Below are 7,175 nucleotides of genomic sequence, written 5' to 3' on the forward strand. Positions count from 1 at the left end.
GAGGGCGGCAGGAGGAGCCGGGGTGGGAATGGGAGGGCCAGGGAGGATCCTGCTTTCCGAAGTGTGTGGATGCCAGACCTCTGTCAGACAAGATGGGGCTCTCCAGTAGTGGGCCACAAAGCTCTGACTTGCTTGTCCTTTTTAAAAGTTTAACCCCAGTTCCTGCAGCGACAGTGCAGTGATCAAGGCAGTCAATGACACCCGTCTATGAGAGAGACATACTACAAATGACCCAAGCAAGATTTTAAATGTTTTTGAGAGTCTTGAGCACTGGGTCAAATCAAGCAAAACAAAATAGAACTTGCACTGAATGTCAAGATCTGCATGTAAAGTTTCCAAAATCTCAGCCATGCTTGTAGAACATCAGGTGATAGTGACCTTGGCTTTGCGGTGGGCACCAATGTGAGGGTGGTGGGTCTGGGAGGTTTGTGGGGAGATGGCAGCTTCCACCTTAGGCAGGATTACCAGAGGAAGCCCCTGCCACAGTGAGTCTCTCTGAGCTCAGTTTCTCTGCAGAGTTGGGTGACGAGATGATCAATGATCTTTAACAACTCGGCCAGCCCTGTCAGTTCTCATGGTCCTGGTTACTGAGGTGCACAGACCAGGGTGGCAAGCTGGGACCCAGCATCAAATCATGTACCTCGTGAACCCTGAATATGAAACGGGGATGCTGATGACTATCTCACAGGATTTTTGTGCAGAGAAGAGTGACGCCAAATGCCTAGTAAGGGCTAGCAGGGTGTTACAACAGTGGGCAGGACCAGGGGTTTGCTCGTGTTTTACATGCTTTCAGGACATGGATGGGTGTCTGATTTGTATCATTTCTCAGTTGCCGTGCTGTAAATATTCCCACCATGGCTGATGTCAAGACGACAATGTGGCATCATCCCCAATCTCCTGAGTCAGGAAGAGATTTGCTTAATCAGTTCTGGAAGCCAGTCGGAACTGATGCCAGCGTTCCACTTTTAAGACCTTGAACCAGGCTCATGAGGCTTAAGGAGGGGGGTGGGGCAAGCTCAACCAGTGTGAGTCAGGGAAGAGGAAGGGTCCCCAGCCACACCCAATAGACACCAGAGTGTGGGCAGGTGAAGATCAAGGAGACCCAGTGGGCCCTCCTGTCCTCATGCCCATGGCACAGGTCATCATATACCGTACACACAGGTGAACATGTGCCTGAAGGAGGTGGGGGGGAGGGACTAGGGGGGAGCATATGCTCCCAAAGTGACACATTCTCAACCTCTCATAAAAGTTGCATGCGGACACCTGTCGGTTAAGGCTGTGACGCAGGGCTTGGAGGAAAAGCACCAAGATGGGAGGGAGAGGTCAATGGTTAGATAGTGGGATACACACAGAAACTACCCAAATGGGTGTTCTTGACTCCTCACTAGCCAATGGCATGGATGCCACCCCTGACTTATTTATTCCTCCTGGTGTTAGAACTGTGTGGGTCTCTGGGGTGGCTCCTGACTGGCCCACAAAGTCATCAGAGTTCTGCTTCTGCCTTGCCCCCCTTCTCTGATGCCAGGGCTTCAAAAATTGCCCAGGTGGCAGCTCCTGCTTCTCATCACAAATCCAGCAGCAGCTCCCATGTATCGTGCGCACACGTGTGTGTGTGCGCGCACGCGCGTGTGCCAGCATGGCACGTGGTCTCGCTGAAACCTCCCACTGAGAGATCAGGGCCATCATGATCCCCACTGCGGATGAGGGAACTGGAGGATCAGTGAAGTTAAGTAGTTGGTGAGGGTGACCCAGCTGGAAATAGTGGACACAGAAGTGGAGTTCAGGCCCAGCGGCACTGTCACACTAGTGGTGCCTCACGGCTGGCTGTGGTGGGCTGGGGACTGCCCGGGCACATCCTGACGCACACTGGCTTGCATAATTCATCCTTGTGGAGCTCCTGCCTGGAGTGGGAGGCAGTGGTGAGAGCACACCACCTCCGCAGTTGCAGGGCTGTGGAATCCCCAAGGAAGGACATGAGGGGGGGCCCGCAGGACTCAGAGCCTTGTGCCATAGGCGGTTCGCCACTCCCATACCCTGTGAGCCTGACTTCTCTCCATATGTCCAGGGGCAGGCACAGGACCCAGCACGTAGTCGGTGCTCAGAAAATACGTCTTGTTGCCAGCTTGCAACCCATCTGTGATCTCCGTGCGGGGCTGCAGAGAAAAGGTCACACTGACAAAATGTGTGCTCACAGCATCCCCTTCCAAGCTCAGACACAAGCTCCATCACACACACACACACACACACACACACACACCTATAACTATGAAACTCTACAACACAAGTCCAGGCATTCGGCGACACACAGACTCCCCCACACCTCCCCCTCGGATGTCTAAATTCCTAGGCAGACCCACAGCTGCTCCTGGACCCACAGGTTCACACAGGTGTGCAGGAGAAGCATTCTTAGACAGCCACATGCAGCTACCTGTCTCCATGAACCAGCCCAAGGCAGCCAAGCTCAGGGACAGAGCCCTCCCCTCCCCCTGCGTGTACACACACACACACACACACACACACACACACACGGAGTTTGGAGGGCGCAAGCATGTGCTGAATGGTTTGCAAAGGCTGCATCAAATCCAGTGCCTGGGTCTCTTCAGACCTCCTTCGTCCCCCTGAAGTCTGTCCACAGACCAGGATGCCCTGTCTGATCCTAACCCTCAGGGGGCATCCAGCCAGCTTTGTCTGTCCCCAGGTCCCCCAGGACTCCAAGCCCCAGCTCATCCCAGGCCCCAGGCAGAGGCTGACAATCACACAACCTCCCGATCCCCCAAGCCCACCACCAGGCCATGAGCAAGTGGAAATGAGGAATTCCAGGCTGGCTATCTCCCTCTGATCGCCCTCCAGGCTGCACAGGAAATGGACTCGACCTGACAGGAAGTGGGGCAGGTGATGGCCCAGCAGCTGTGCCGGACGGCACCAGTGCCCTGGCTGGTCCGAGGCACAGCTGCTCAGGAGAGCTGGTCCTGGCGAGGCTGGCCTGTCCTCCCTACCCCCTTGTGACCCAGGCTTCTTTGCTACTTCTGTTCTGACCTACCTTTGCACATTTGAACCGGACTTGACCCTCCCGTGCATGATTTGACTCGGGGGCATTGTGCGATAGCTTGCCAGGCATCAATCACTGTCCTCGCTGTTCACATACAACCCCAAGGTCCACAAAGGTGGGCAACATCTTCAATGTCATCGAACTCACTGGCACTTGACGGTTGGGGATTTCATGTTGCCAGAACATCAGACTGAGATGAGACTGAAACTCGGTGGGGAGCGCGGACTACCAAATCCCACGCACAGGAGGCTCAGGGCTATGTGTGAAAAGAACAACAACAACAAAAGATGCTGGAGAGAGACACCAAAATGTTAAAAAAAAAAAAAAATTAGTGGGTGCCTTGGAGGTTGAAAGTCTGGGTAGAAAACGTTTATATCCCTCTTGCATTTTTCAAATATTCTATTACAAGCATGCTTAAAATTTATAATGAAAATTCCTCTTAAGGGGGAGGGGACAAATACCCAAGAATAATACCTAATGATAGGACTTTAAACATTGTCAGGAAAGATACTTGGGAGGGGGAGGGGAAGCATTCTGGATATCCTTCTTTGGCCTCCCTCTATCCATACTTCTATGGAAAGTGCCCCTGTTCTCTCTTGCAGAGCTCACCCCAGAGATGGCAGATCTGCCCCACCCACGGCGATTCCAGTGCAAGGTCTTTTTGCCTCAGTTCCTCCTTACCTTCCTCACCTGAGTAAAGGCTGTGGTAAGGTATGAACCTCCCTTGTGCCCTGCCTGCATGAGGCTTCTCTCCAGCCCTTGATACAGCAATATCAAGGTATCAAGGTATCAAGTTCTTTGAACTTGGCCAAGGAAGACTGAATGCAGAAGGGTGCCCCTTAGCACCCCTCCACCCAGCCATGCTTCCCTTGCCAAGGCCAGCAGATTTCCTGCTATGGGGCACCACCTCTCCGGGAGCCCTCACCTGCCTTCGCTGACCACTCCTGGCTCTGCTCACTCATCACTTTGGACCTCGAGACTTGATTGGCGCAACTTAATTTTAGGCTAGTCTTTGAGTTTGGGGGATGTTCGGTACCCCGGCTATGGGTAGATTGCAGATTTTTCAAAGACCAACACCTTCACCCCTGCTTTTTTATATATACTGAGCTTCAACCCACAGAAATCACTAACTATTTGAATTAAGGGATAAATAAACACTGGACCGTGGATAGGGCCAAACCTGACATACTGAAGGCTACAAACTCTGCCCTTGATTTTGTAATCTTAATGAAAGACAAGACGTTCAGTCCTCTACACCAGCATGGTTAGCGGAGGAGGAAGTGTTCTGATCAGTCTAGTTCTGTCTAGGGATCATGGATAGGTTTGTACGTAGCTGGGTAGGTAGGTAGATAGATAATAATACGGATGGACAATTCCAATTTGAATCGCCTGCTCCATTGTCCCCACACGTAACTCATAAATGTTAGGTCACATATATGTCCATGCTCCACCTGGGCACCAGACTCCACATCCGTATACACGCTCCCTGGGTCTTTGCATCCAGAAACATTCAAGTACAGCAAGATGATGGGCCATGCAGCGCTGGGCAGCATCCTTTCTATTTTTGACTATTGTGAATCCTCCACAGGGCTTTCCCAAGGCAAAGTACTAAGAAGAGACTCTACTTTGGGATGTCTTACTGCAAAAAGATGTTCCATGTAAGGCACAGCTACTAATACAACTCAAAGATGGAAGAATGAACGAAGAAAGGAAGGAAGGAAAAAAAACAAAAAAAAAAAAAAACAAAAACAAAAAGCCCTCCCAACTTTCTTAGCAAAAAAAAAAAAAAAGAAAGAAAGAAAGAAAAAGAAAGAAAGAAAAGAAAATGAAAAACAATCCAAAATGTACTACAAATAACATTCTAAAGATTTGATTCTGAACAGAGGCAGACTCCACATCGTCTCTGTAGTTGGTTTTCCTCTGAGGACATCCTTGCTCTCCGGAAGGGAAGGGTGAGGGGGAAGGAGTCCTGTCTTGAAGTTCAGAATGCCATCCCCTGCAGTTGTCGGAAAAACCATCAGAGACGGCTTCCTCCAGGCCACATTCTCACCACTACAGATACAAATAAGCTAGTAGGGAGTGCTCGTTAACAGAGTCTTCCCCGGTGGACAGCTGGACCACAGGATGTCTCCCTGAATTCAGTGCGGGATTCCATTGTTCCAGCTGGAGGTTGTTCTTTAAACTGGGGAGAGGCTCAAACCTTGACTTCTATCTGGGAAACAGTAAGCTCAGACTTAACCCCTCAAGGAGAAAAAGGTGACTACCTCCATTTTACTGCAAAATTTGCATGCCATCTGAAGTGTGATTGTATAATATGCAATGTAACGAACTTCTATTGAACTTCTGGTATTAAGCCCTAAGAATAAGTCATGATTAATTCCTTAAGGAACAGGCCGTTTGTTGGGAAGGACACATAAATAAATACATAGAGTATTTTGATATTTCTCTGCAAGTGTAAGTTAATTATTTAGCACTTACTATGTGCCAAGCATCATTCTAAGTCCTATAAGAATATTAACTCGTGTAATTCTCACGATAGTTTACAGATGAAGAAACTGAGGTACAGACAGGTTAAGCAGCTGGCCAACTAGTAAGCTTGGATCTGGGATTAGAACCTACGGAGCTGGGCCCAGAGGCTACGAGTTTCATCACTGTGCTGCAGTAAACACTAGAAAGCCCCAAATGAGAGGGGAACTGGCAAGAGGGCAATCCACTCATTGTTCCAGGGGAGGGATGTTGGGACACTACCAGGGGGCAACAATATTTGAGCTGGATCTTGTAGAATTGTTTATTCTGTTCATCTTCCTGAACTTTACCAAACAGACACAGTCCATCCTAATTTGCCACATAAACGTTTGAGAAGGAGTCAAGTTTTACCAGTGGTTGTCCTTATAATTCTAAGGGATGACCCTCCAGAACATTCCTTTGCTGTATTGAGTCCACCTTTGGAGTCAGAAGTAGATTCAAAGGGTACTGGGGACTTGAGATTAGGAAATGTCTTTGAGACTTGCTGAACATTGCCACCCTATATTACTGACTCTGGAATCTCATTTTCAGACAGACTCCCCCCACCCCCCCACCCCAGCTCCAAAGTGAAGGTCTACCCGAGTCGCTCTTTCTGGGCTTAGCACCTGGATGTGCCTACGGTTCTCATGGCCCGCAGGGCGTTCAGTGTCTACAATGACCTGTAATACCACATGTCTTCAATAGGGGTCGCTGATTACTGAAAGGATGACCAATAGTTGGCCGTTCACCTGCCGATAGTTGGACGGAGAGAACCGTGGGTCCTAACTTAACCTTTCTCCGTGTCCTCATTTCCTCGTCCATAAAATGGAAATAACATTCGCTGTCTTCCTCACAGAACAGCGGTGAGAAATGGGGATGAATATGGACATCTTCCACTGTGACTCAGAAGAGGCAGCTCCTGTCCAGATGATTTCAAAAAACCAGTCATTCCATAACTACCTTGTGAGCATCCCTTATCTTGCCAGGTGCCATATGGAATCCAAAAATCATCTCTATCTTTGTATCAGACTTTGAAAACGAGTTTTAAAGCAAACCGTAACACTGAATGGGGACAGGGAAGAATTCTCCCCCCAGAGAGCAGTAAAAGCAGCATCCCCGGTCCTGGGAAAATGATGAGATTTAAAGCGGTAGGACATCCACCTCAGCCTCTGGCTGGAAGTCTTTCCCACCCAATAACTCATCTCTTCCTCACATAACCAGTTTGCACATGGGGAAACTGAGGCATGGAGAAGCGAAGTGGCCCTCCCAAGAAAGAACCTGGATTCGAAGAACCTCCCAGCCAGCTGATACCAGGACATGGGGTTGGAAGGGGCATAATGAAAAGGCAGTCGGCCTGAGCAGGCCCGGGGGTGGGGTGGGGGACGGAGAAGGGAAGCCCTCCCGGTCGGGACACCTTGGTCAAGCGGGTGGAGCCAAGGACGGCTGTGGCCACCAGCCTTCTGCAGGAGCGCCCCCTACTGGTCACCGTTGCTGCTGCTCACGGCAGCCGCTGGTGGAGGAGGATGCTCAGCGCTGGAGGGACTGTTCTCTAGAGGACCGAAGACCACCCCGGCTCCCCGGGCTAGAACAGGAAGAACCCAGGGGACGTCCCAACCTCTTC

This window comes from Mustela putorius, unplaced genomic scaffold (assembly GCF_011764305.1).
Source record: "Mustela putorius furo isolate JIRA1106 unplaced genomic scaffold, ASM1176430v1.1 tig00000487_pilon_pilon_pilon, whole genome shotgun sequence".
NCBI lineage: Eukaryota > Metazoa > Chordata > Mammalia > Carnivora > Mustelidae > Mustela > Mustela putorius.